The 10,000-nt window shown below is 41.9% G+C and overlaps 9 non-coding genes and 7 pseudogenes across 9 annotated transcripts; all 16 read left to right on the forward strand.

The window, feature by feature from the left end:
- Window positions 1-156: 156 nt before the first annotated feature.
- LOC132995130 (5S ribosomal RNA) lies at window positions 157-265 on the forward strand (annotated as a pseudogene).
- Window positions 266-388: 123 nt separating this feature from the next.
- Window positions 389-507, forward strand: LOC132995129 (5S ribosomal RNA; annotated as a pseudogene).
- Window positions 508-628: 121 nt separating this feature from the next.
- On the forward strand, window positions 629-737 carry LOC132994994 (5S ribosomal RNA; annotated as a pseudogene).
- Window positions 738-858: 121 nt separating this feature from the next.
- On the forward strand, window positions 859-967 carry LOC132995218 (5S ribosomal RNA; annotated as a pseudogene).
- Window positions 968-1,088: 121 nt separating this feature from the next.
- LOC132994974 (5S ribosomal RNA) lies at window positions 1,089-1,197 on the forward strand (annotated as a pseudogene).
- Window positions 1,198-1,318: 121 nt separating this feature from the next.
- Window positions 1,319-1,437, forward strand: LOC132994920 (5S ribosomal RNA). The gene has a single exon (XR_009676932.1). It is a non-coding gene; the product is annotated as a 5S ribosomal RNA (ribosomal RNA).
- Window positions 1,438-1,563: 126 nt separating this feature from the next.
- Window positions 1,564-1,682, forward strand: LOC132994855 (5S ribosomal RNA). Its single transcript, XR_009676871.1, has one exon. It is a non-coding gene; the product is annotated as a 5S ribosomal RNA (ribosomal RNA).
- A 122-nt stretch (window positions 1,683-1,804) lies between these two features.
- Window positions 1,805-1,923, forward strand: LOC132994841 (5S ribosomal RNA). The gene has a single exon (XR_009676857.1). It is a non-coding gene; the product is annotated as a 5S ribosomal RNA (ribosomal RNA).
- Window positions 1,924-2,044: 121 nt separating this feature from the next.
- Window positions 2,045-2,163, forward strand: LOC132994938 (5S ribosomal RNA). The gene has a single exon (XR_009676950.1). It is a non-coding gene; the product is annotated as a 5S ribosomal RNA (ribosomal RNA).
- A 122-nt stretch (window positions 2,164-2,285) lies between these two features.
- LOC132995186 (5S ribosomal RNA) lies at window positions 2,286-2,394 on the forward strand (annotated as a pseudogene).
- Window positions 2,395-8,664: 6,270 nt separating this feature from the next.
- Window positions 8,665-8,783, forward strand: LOC132994962 (5S ribosomal RNA). The gene has a single exon (XR_009676973.1). It is a non-coding gene; the product is annotated as a 5S ribosomal RNA (ribosomal RNA).
- Window positions 8,784-8,905: 122 nt separating this feature from the next.
- Window positions 8,906-9,024, forward strand: LOC132995178 (5S ribosomal RNA). The gene has a single exon (XR_009676998.1). It is a non-coding gene; the product is annotated as a 5S ribosomal RNA (ribosomal RNA).
- Window positions 9,025-9,146: 122 nt separating this feature from the next.
- On the forward strand, window positions 9,147-9,255 carry LOC132994954 (5S ribosomal RNA; annotated as a pseudogene).
- A 121-nt stretch (window positions 9,256-9,376) lies between these two features.
- Window positions 9,377-9,495, forward strand: LOC132994838 (5S ribosomal RNA). Its single transcript, XR_009676854.1, has one exon. It is a non-coding gene; the product is annotated as a 5S ribosomal RNA (ribosomal RNA).
- A 123-nt stretch (window positions 9,496-9,618) lies between these two features.
- On the forward strand, window positions 9,619-9,737 carry LOC132994747 (5S ribosomal RNA). Its single transcript, XR_009676768.1, has one exon. It is a non-coding gene; the product is annotated as a 5S ribosomal RNA (ribosomal RNA).
- A 121-nt stretch (window positions 9,738-9,858) lies between these two features.
- On the forward strand, window positions 9,859-9,978 carry LOC132994929 (5S ribosomal RNA). Its single transcript, XR_009676942.1, has one exon. It is a non-coding gene; the product is annotated as a 5S ribosomal RNA (ribosomal RNA).
- The last annotated feature ends 22 nt before the right edge of the window (window positions 9,979-10,000 follow it).

The following is a 10,000-nucleotide window of genomic DNA, read 5'->3' on the forward strand; positions in this document are numbered from 1 at the left end:
GGGAGACCGCCTTGGAATACCAGGTGCTGTAAGCTTTTTCATTTTTTTGATCATATGTTTTTTTTTATCATAGAGAGACATATTCACATGTCCAAAAATTCAGCCAGAATCAAGGGCATGACATCTTTAAAAGGCCCCTTTCTGCACACAATAATGCCTTACAGCCATACCACCCTGAACTCGTCCGATCTCGGAAGCTAAGCAGGGTCGGGACTGGTTAGTACTTGGATGGGAGACCGCCTGGGAATACCAGGTGCTGTAAGCTTTTTCATTTTTTTTGATCATATGTTTTTTTTTTATCATATAGAGACATATTCACATGTCCAAAAATTCAGCCAGAATCAAGGGCATGACATCTTTAAAAGGCCCCTTTCTGCACACAATAACAGCTTACAGCCATACCACCCTGAACACGGCCTATCTCGTCTGATCTCGTAAGCTAAGCAGTGTCGGGCCTGGTTAGTACTTGGATGGGAGACCGCCTGGCAATACCAGGTGATGTAAGCTTTTTCATTTTTTTGATCATATGTTTTTTTTTATCATATAGAGACATATTCACATGTCCAAAAATTCAGCCAGAATCAAGGGCATGACATCTTTAAAAGGCCCCTTTCTGCACACAATAATGGCTTACGGCCATACCACCCTGAACTCGTCTGATCTCAGAAGCTAAGCAGGGTCGGGCCTGGTTAGTACTTGGTTGGGAGACCGCCTGGGAATACCAGGTGCTGTAAGCTTTTTCATTTTTTTGATCATATGTTTTTTTTTATCATATAGAGACATATTCACATGTCCAAAAATTCAGCCAGAATCAAGGGCATGATATCTTTAAAAGGCCCCTTTCTGCACACAATAATGGCTTACGTCCATACCACCCTGAACTCGTCCGATCTCAGAAGCTAAGCAGGGTCGGGCCTGGTTAATACTTGGACGGGAGACCGCCTAGGAATACCAGGTGCTGTAAGCTTTTTCATTTTTTTGATCATATGTTTTTTTTTATCATAGAGAGACATATTCACATGTCCAAAAATTCAGCCAGAATCAAGGGCATGACATCTTTAAAAGGCCCCTTTCTGCACACAATAATGGCTTACGGTCATACCACCCTGAACACGCCCGATCTCGGAAGCTAAGCAAGGTCGGGCCTGGTTAGTACTTGGATGGGAGACCGCCTGGGAATACCAGGTGCTGTAAGCTTTTTCATTTTTTTGATCATATGTTTTTTTTGATCATATAGAGACATATTCACATGTCCAAAAATTCAGCCAGAATCAAGGGCATGACATCTTTAAAAGGCCCCTTTCTGCACACAATTACAGCTTACGGCCATACCACCCTGAAGACGCCTGATCTCGTCTGATCTCGGAAGCTAAGCAGGGTCGGTGCTGGTTAGTACTTGGATGGGAGACCACTTGGGAATACCAGGTGCTGTAAGCTTTTTCATTTTTTTTGATCATATGTTTTTTTTTTTTTATCATATAGAGACATATTCACATGTCCAAAAATTCAGCCAGAATCAAGGGCATGACATCTTTAAAAGGCCCCTTTCTGCACACAATAATGGCTTATGGCCATACCACCCTGAACACGCCCGATCTCGTCCAATCTCGGAAGCTAAGCAGGGTCGGGCCTGGTTAGTACTTGTATGGGAGACCGCCTGGGAATACCAGGTGCTGTAAGCTTTTTCATTTTTTTGATCATATGTTTTTTTTTTATCATATAGAGACATATTCACATGTCCAAAAATTCAGCCAGAATCAAGGGCATGACATCTTTAAAAGGCCCCTTTCTGCACACAATAATGGCTTACGGCCATACCACCCTGAACACGCCCGATCTCGTCCGATCTCGGAAGCTATGCAGGGTCGGGCCTGGTTAATACTTGGATGGGAGACCGCCTGGGAATACCAGGTGCTGTAAGCTTTTTCATTTTTTTGATCATATGTTTTTTTTTATCATAGAGAGACATATTCACATGTCCAAAAATTCAGCCAGAATCAAGGGCATGACATCTTTAAAAGGCCCCTGTCTGCACACAATAATGGCTTACGGCCATACCACCCTGAACACGCCCGATCTCGTCTGATCTCGGAAGCTATGCAGGGTCGGGCCTGGTTAGTACTTGGATGGGAGACCGCCTGGGAATACCAGGCTATGTAAGCTTTTTCATTTTTTTGATCATATGTTTTTTTTTTATCATAGAGAGACATATTCACATGTCCAAAAATTCAGCCAGAATCAAGGGCATGACATCTTTAAAAGGCCCCTTTCTGCACACAATAATGGCTTACAGCCATACCACCCTTAACTCGTCTGATCTCAGAAGCTAAGCAGGGTCGTGCCTGGTTAGTACTTGGATGGAAGACTGCCTGGGAATACCAGGTGCTGTAAGCTTTTTCATTTTTTTGATGATATGTTTTTTTTCTATCATAGAGAGACATATTCACATGTCCAAAAGTTCAACCAGAATCAAGGGCATGACATCTTTAAAAGGCCCCTTTCTGCACAAGATAATGGCTTACGGCCATACCACCCTGAACACGCCCCTTTTGCTGTCAGAGTTTGTGTGGTGCTGAAGGAGAGATGACGTGTCAGTACTGTGTAGGACAGCTGGACTAATTTGTTTGTTTTTTGGATGCGCTTTGGATTTATTTAAATACCTCAGATTGTGAGTGAATGTCCCCCAGCAGTCACTGACTGTTAGGGGGATCGTTTTTGTTTTCACCTTTTTTCCAGTTTTTTTTTTTTCCACAATTTTGTGAAGAATTTTTGTTTTTTGTGAATGTTTGCTCGTATGTCACGAGCAAACTCACACGGACGGATCACAAAGATGACAGGACCACGGACTGGAGAGATGGAAAAAGGAAAAGAGAACGGACAACAACGTGAACAAACAAACATGGCACTGAAACAAAGGAATGGATTAAACGACAACGAGAAGAACGACGGACAAAAAGGACGGATGAAAACGGCAAATGAAACAGGGAACGGAATGGATGACGGAGAGAGAGGAAGAGAGAGGAGCGGCGGGCTGATTGCTCCGCATGCAGAGAATGGGAGAGGTGGCGAGAGAGCAGAAAAAGAGGAAGCAAAAGTGTCTTTTGAGAGAAAACTAACACTAAACATTGAAATGGTGGGAGACAAAGTTCCTCTAAATTACGTCATGAGCAACATAAAAATGATCTGTGGGGGCCTGCTGGCGTGCAGAACCCTGGGACCTGAAAAACTGGAGGTGACGGTGAGCAACATTAAAGGAAAGGAAAGGCTGCTGGATGGATTTAAGATCGGAGAGACCAGAGTCGTGGCGAGAGAACTAAATAATGATGAGCTGGTGGTGTCTTTTTTAAACCTGCCAGCGTATATCACAGATGAAGTAATAGTTTGGAAGCTGACGGGATGGGGAGTGAAACCGACATCACCAATAAAACGCAGAATGTGGCCGGGAAAAATGATAGCTGACGGAACGAGGTTTGTCCGGGTCAGATTTAATGACCAGGTATAGTCACTCCCTTACACCACAAAGTTTAACACTGTGATGGGGAACGAATACTTTAGAGTAATACATGATAGACAACAAAAAGTGTGCAGGATGTGCATCCAGCCGGGACACATCCTGAGAGAGTGTCCAGAATTTATGTGCCACAACTGTGGGGTGCAGGGACACTTTGCGCGAGAGTGCAGCGCAAACAGCACAAAATGCACAAACTGTAAAAAAAGAGAAAATGAATGTGAGTGTGAGAACGGAGAGGAGAGCAAGAACGAGGTGGAGGAGGTGTACAAGGATGAAGACGAGGCGGAGGAGGTGTACGAGGAGGAGGCGGAGGAGAAGGAGGTGATCGGAGCAAGCAGGAAGGAGATCAGAGAAGACGAGAACAGTGACGGAGAAATGGAGCAGAACAGAGAGAGCGGAGGAGAACGGGCGTCAGAGTGCGAGCTGGAGACGCCGGAGCTGGCTGGAGAGGGAGGACAGCAGAAGCAGTGAAAAACGAGCGAGAGAGGGAAAAAAGGAGACGGAAGGGACGTGGCAGAAGACCCGGGGGTAAGCATGAGCACAGAGGGGAGGGAGATGCCTGAGAGTGGTGTTGGACAGGCGGGAGGGAGAAAAATCACGCTAAATAATACGGGTAAAAGCACCAGTCCCAATGAAACGGACAGCGAAATGGATGTGGGTGAACTGGCGAGTGCGCAAAAAAGACTAAGTCTTGGACAACGAAAAAAGTTGGTGAAAAAATTGAAATGTAAGGACAAATAATGACTGACAATAACCCCTGTAAATCCGTTTTTTTTGTTTTTATTTTTATGATAATGGCCTTTAATTTATTTTCGATTAACGTGAATGGACTAAGGAACAAAGAAAAAAGACATTCGATTCTTTCCTTGCAGAATGACGTTTTGTGCCTGCAGGAGACCAGGTGGGATGATTCCCTGGTGGAAGACATAAAAAAAGACTTTGTGGGCCATATTTTCTGCTCCAATGGCACGTCGAGGGCGAGAGGAGTGGCGGTTTTAGTCAAAACGGGTCGGGTAACAGGGGTAAATTTGGTTTATGGAGACAAAGAAGGAAGAATAATAGTAATAGACTGTGTGTATGAAACGAAAAATATAAGAATTATAAATATATATGCACCGAATGGAGAAAAAGAAAGGAAAACGTTCTTCATTGCAATAAGCAAATGGTGGGAAAGGAATTGTATAATAATAGGTGACTTTAATGTGGCGATGACACCCACCGATGTGTCAAAAAATAATGTGTTTAAGGGGGATGTGAGCAGGGGGACACTTAAAGATATAATGATAACGAAACAATGCATTGATATTTGGAGATTGCTACATCCATGGGAGAGGGTGTTCTCCAGGAGACAAATTGTACTAAATAGATTAAAACAATCTAGAATAGATTATGCTTTGGTGACATGCGAGGTAGTGAGGTGGATTAAAGAAGTTGAATATAAAACTAATATGTGGAGCGATCACGCTGGAATAGAAATCACGTTTAGAAAAGAAACGAATGTACGTAAAGGAGGGATATGGTGCTTTAATGCAAGCTTGCTGGATGATGGAATGTTTGTGAAAAGTATGGAAAGATTGTTGAATGATGTGGGATATGAGTGGAATGAGAGTGAAGATATGAATGTGTGGTGGGATAGTGTAAAAGTCAGAATTAAAAAAAAGTGTATCAATTATAGTAAAGAGAAAAAGTGGAGAGAAAATAGAAAGGAAGAGAATTTGAGAAAACAACTAAGTGAGGAAATAACATCGCTTGACAGTGTAGATAATGTAGGTGTCGAAAAATACATACATTTAAAAGAACAGTTGGGAGTGATTGAACTTAAAAAGAGTAGGGGTGCAGCCATTAGGAGTAAAATACAATATATGTATGAGGGGGAGAGGAGTACAGCCTTTTTTTTAGGTCTGGAAAAACAAAAACAAAAAAGAACAGAAATAAACGAATTATTAAATGAAGCAGGTAAAAGTGTGACAGATAAAAAGGGAATTTTAGAAATAGTAAAGGGCTATTATGAAAGCCTGTTTTCGAGACAGGAGTGTGATAGCGTGAGTGTGAACAGAGCTTTGGGTGCCTTAAAGAAAAAACTAAGCGAGGACGATAAAATGTGGTGTGATTGTGAGTTCACAGAGGGAGAAATCAGAAGTGCTTTAGAGGGGTTAAACAAAAACAAAAGTCCTGAGAGCGATGGCCTAACTGCGGAATTCTACCAAGCTTTCAAAGAGCAGCTGGTGCCCTTGGTGAACAAATTGAGTAAATATATGGAAAAAGTGAAACATATACCAAAAAGTTTAGGGGAAGGGGTGGTTACTATTTTTTACAAAAACAAGGGGGACAATAAAAATCTGGACAACTACAGACCAATCAGCCTACTCAACACAGACTACAAAATCATAGCGAAAACAATAGCCAATAGAATCAGGGAGGTAATAGGAACAATCATAGAACAAACACAATCATACAGTATACCAAACAGAGACATAGCAGACTCAATCATTTCAATAAAACAGACGTTCAGGGATATGGAAGGGGAGGGGGGAATATGGCTAGGGATTGATTTAAATAAAGCTTTTGACAGAGTCGATCACGGGTTCATGGGGAAGGTGTTAGAGAAGTTTGGATTCGGAGAGAGAATGAGAGAATGGATAAATATGTTGTATACAGGAGCGGAAAGCAAGATAAAATGTAACGGGGAACTAACTGATTCTTTTAAAATATCAAGGTCAGTGAGACAAGGATGTCCGATGTCAGCGCTGTTGTACAGCTTGGTAGCAGAGCCGCTGGCAGCACTGATATCGGAAGACGTAAACATAAAAGGTATAGGTAAGGAAAACGTAAAAATAATACAGTATGCAGATGACGTGAATATAATGGTAAAAGGAGAGGAGGATATAGAATTGATATTAAAACATGTACAAACTTATGAAAGAGCATCTGGGGCAAAAGTAAATGAAAATAAGTCAGAAATTATGTTACTAGGTAAGGAATCCAATCTAGTTAATAAGTGGGGATTTAAAACGGTGTGTGAGAGAAGAAAAGTGTTGGGAGTGAATATGGGGAAAAATGAGAATGAATGTGATGATGTAACATGGAAAGAGGTGGTGGGTAAAATTAAAAAAACATTGAATTTGTGGAAAGCGAGGGGTCTATTGTTGAGAGGAAGGGTAGCCGTAACAAATGCTCTCGTGTTGTCCAAAGTGAATCATGCGCTGAGTACTTGTACGCTTCCGGACTGGGCCTTTAAGGAGATTTCAAAGACCATTAGGGACTTTATTTGGAAAAACAAAGCAGCGAGTATAGCTCACAAAACAATAATAGGGGCTAAAGATCAGGGGGGGCTAGCTTTGATTGATTTACTTACAAAAAAAGTAGCACTAAGAGTCAAATTGATAGGCAAATTTATGGACCAGAACCGGAACGTAGTTTGGAAAAACCACTTCAAACAATATCTGTGCAGTTTTGGACTCTACAACGAGGACAACCTGTACCAGATCAATAACCCGGATTCATTTAAACACTTGCCACGGTTTTTCCAGGAAGTACTCAGTGCGTGGTATCAGGTTTCATCCTGGACTGTACCAGAGTGCGGAACGAGAGGGTCAGTGCTACGACTGCCCTTCCTCTCGAGCCCGTATTTTAAAAATGGGGAGAGGGTAATTAAGTGTGAAGCTATGTCGAAAGCGGGATATATTAGAATAAGGGATTTACTGAACTGTGGGGGGGATTTTGATTTACAAATGGTGGTGAGGGGTTTAAAAAATAAAGGGTGTGTGTGCAGAAAGGATGTGATTGAGGGAGTGTTTGCAAATGTAAAATTGTCTTTGTCGAGCGAATGGGAAAAATTAATCAAAGAGAAGGAGGGAGTGATGCAGGACGATGTGGGGGGGATCTCCCTGTGCCTAGGGGAGAAGAAACACAACATTATAGATGTCACTACAAAAATTTGGTATAGGTGCGCAATCACACATAGAATACAGAAACCCACATCCGAAGTAAAATGGACAGACACATACCCGGACATAACAAGCAACATGATATGGAAGAACATTAACATTCCGCATACACCACATGCAATATTTGACCTAGATTTCAAACTGAGGCACAGGAGGATCTTCACCTGCATCGTCCTGCATCAGATCCATAAGGAGAGGTATGAAAGAAAGTGTTGTGTATGTGAAAGTACGGATGAGGATTTAATACATTTGTTTGTTACGTGTGGGGAATTGGTTTATTTTTGGGGAAAAATAAGAGAAATGTTGAGGAAATGCAGTAAGAATGAGTGTTGGAATGAAAGGGGGTGGGAATTGTCGGTGTTGTTGGGGGTGGGAACAAAACAAAAAAATCACAATGTAATGAATATAATTTTGGCTTTTGCAAGAAAAGCGGTTTTTAACAGGAGGAATTATGCACTGTATGAAAGTAAGAAAATGAATGTGTGGAGAATGTTTGTGAATGAATGGAAAGCACATCTTAAATTACTGTACATAGCGAATGAGAGTGAGTTTGTGAGAATGTTTGTGGAAGGTGCGAATGTGTGTAGAGTAAATGAGGAGGGAATTATGTGGGATGTCTAAATTATTTTGTTTTTGTTTTTTTTGGTACGAGGGCTTCTTTTTTGGTCATGGGGAAAATGGGTGATTTGATTTGGTTTTTTTTTTCTCAGTGGTTTTTTGAGAATACTGTGGGGTTTTTGTAAGTTTTTGTGGTTTGTTTTCAGAGGGGTGTTTGCTTTGGGGGAGGGACTCAGAAGAGTTGTCATGAGTTGGGGGTATCAGGGGTGATTTGAGTTTTTTTTTCTGATGCTATGTTTTTATTGTTTTTAGGGTGCCGTTTGCGTCAGAGGGGAGGTTTAATTTAGAGGGTGTATGTATTATAATAGCATTTGTTGTAAATGATGTGAAAGAATTATAAATGTTTTTGTAATTTTGATAATAAAAGATAAAAAAAAAAAACACGCCCGATCTCGGAAGCTAAGCAGGGTCGGGCCTGGTTAGTACTTGGATGGGAGACCGCCTGGGAATACCAGGTGCTGTAAGCTTTTTCATTTTTTTGATCATATGTTTTTTTTTATCATATAAAGACATATTCACATGTCCAAAATTTCAGCCAGAATCAAGGGCATGACATCTTTAAAAGGCCCCTTTCTGCACACAATAATGGCTTACGGCCATACCACCCTTAACACGCCCGATCTCGTCCGATCTCGGAAACTAAGTAGGGTCGGGCCTGGTTAGTACTTGGATGGGAGACCGCCTGGGAATACCAGACGATGTAAGCTTTTTCATTTTTTTGATCATATGTTTTTTTTTTATCATATAGAGACATATTCACATGTCCAAAAATTCAGCCAGAATCAAGGGCATGACATCTTTAAAAGGCCCCTGTCTGCACACAATAATGACTTACGGCCATACCACCCTGAACACGCCTGATCTCGTCCGATCTCGGAAGCTAAGCAGGGTAGGGCCTGGTTAGTACTTGGATGGGAGACCGCCTGGGAATACCAGGTGCTGTAAGTTTTTTCATTTTTTTGATCATATGTTTTTTTTTTATCATATAGAGACATATTCACATGTCCAAAAATTCAGCCAGAATCAAGGGCATGACATCTTTAAAAGGCCCCTTTCTGCACACAATAATGGCTTACGGCCATACCACCCTGAACACGCCCGATCTCGGAAGCTAAGCAGGGTCGGGCCTGGTTGGTACTTGGATGGGAGACCGCCTGGGAATACCAGGTGCTGTAAGCTTTTTCATTTTTTTTGGTCATATGTTTTTTTTATCATATAGAGACATATTCACATGTCCAAAAATTCAGCCAGAATCAAGGGCATGACATCTTTAAAAGGCCCCTCTCTGCACACAATAATGGCTTACAGCCATACCACCCTGAACACGCCTTATCTCGTCCGATCTCAGAAGCTAAGCAGGGTAGGGCCTGGTTAGTACTTGGATGGGAGACCGCCTGGGAATACCAGGTGCTGTAAGTTTTTTCATTTTTTTGATCATATGTTTTTTTTTTTATCATATAGAGACATATTCACATGTCCAAAAATTCAGCCAGAATCAAGGGCATGACATCTTTAAAAGGCCCCTTTCTGCATACAATAATGGCTTACGGCCATACCACCCTGAACACGCCCGATCTCGTCTGATCTCGGAAGCTAAGCAGGGTCGGGCCTGGTTAGTACTTGGATGGGAGACCGCCTGGGAATAGCAGGTGCTGTAAGCTGTTTCATTTTTTTTGATCATATGTTTTTTTTATCATATAGAGACATATTCAAATGTCCAAAAATTCTGCCAGAATCAAGGGCATGACATCTTTAAAAGGCCCCTGTCTGCACACAATAATGGCTTACGGCCATACCACCCTGAACACGCCCGATCTCGTCCGATCTCGGAAGCTAAGCAGGGTCGGGCCTGGTTAGTACTTGGATGGGAGACCGCCTGTGGAATACCAAATGCTGTAAGCTGTTTCATTTTTTTGATCATATG

The sequence above is a fragment of the Labrus mixtus genome, chromosome 19 (genome assembly GCF_963584025.1).
Source record: "Labrus mixtus chromosome 19, fLabMix1.1, whole genome shotgun sequence".
Taxonomy (NCBI): Eukaryota; Metazoa; Chordata; class Actinopteri; order Labriformes; family Labridae; genus Labrus; species Labrus mixtus.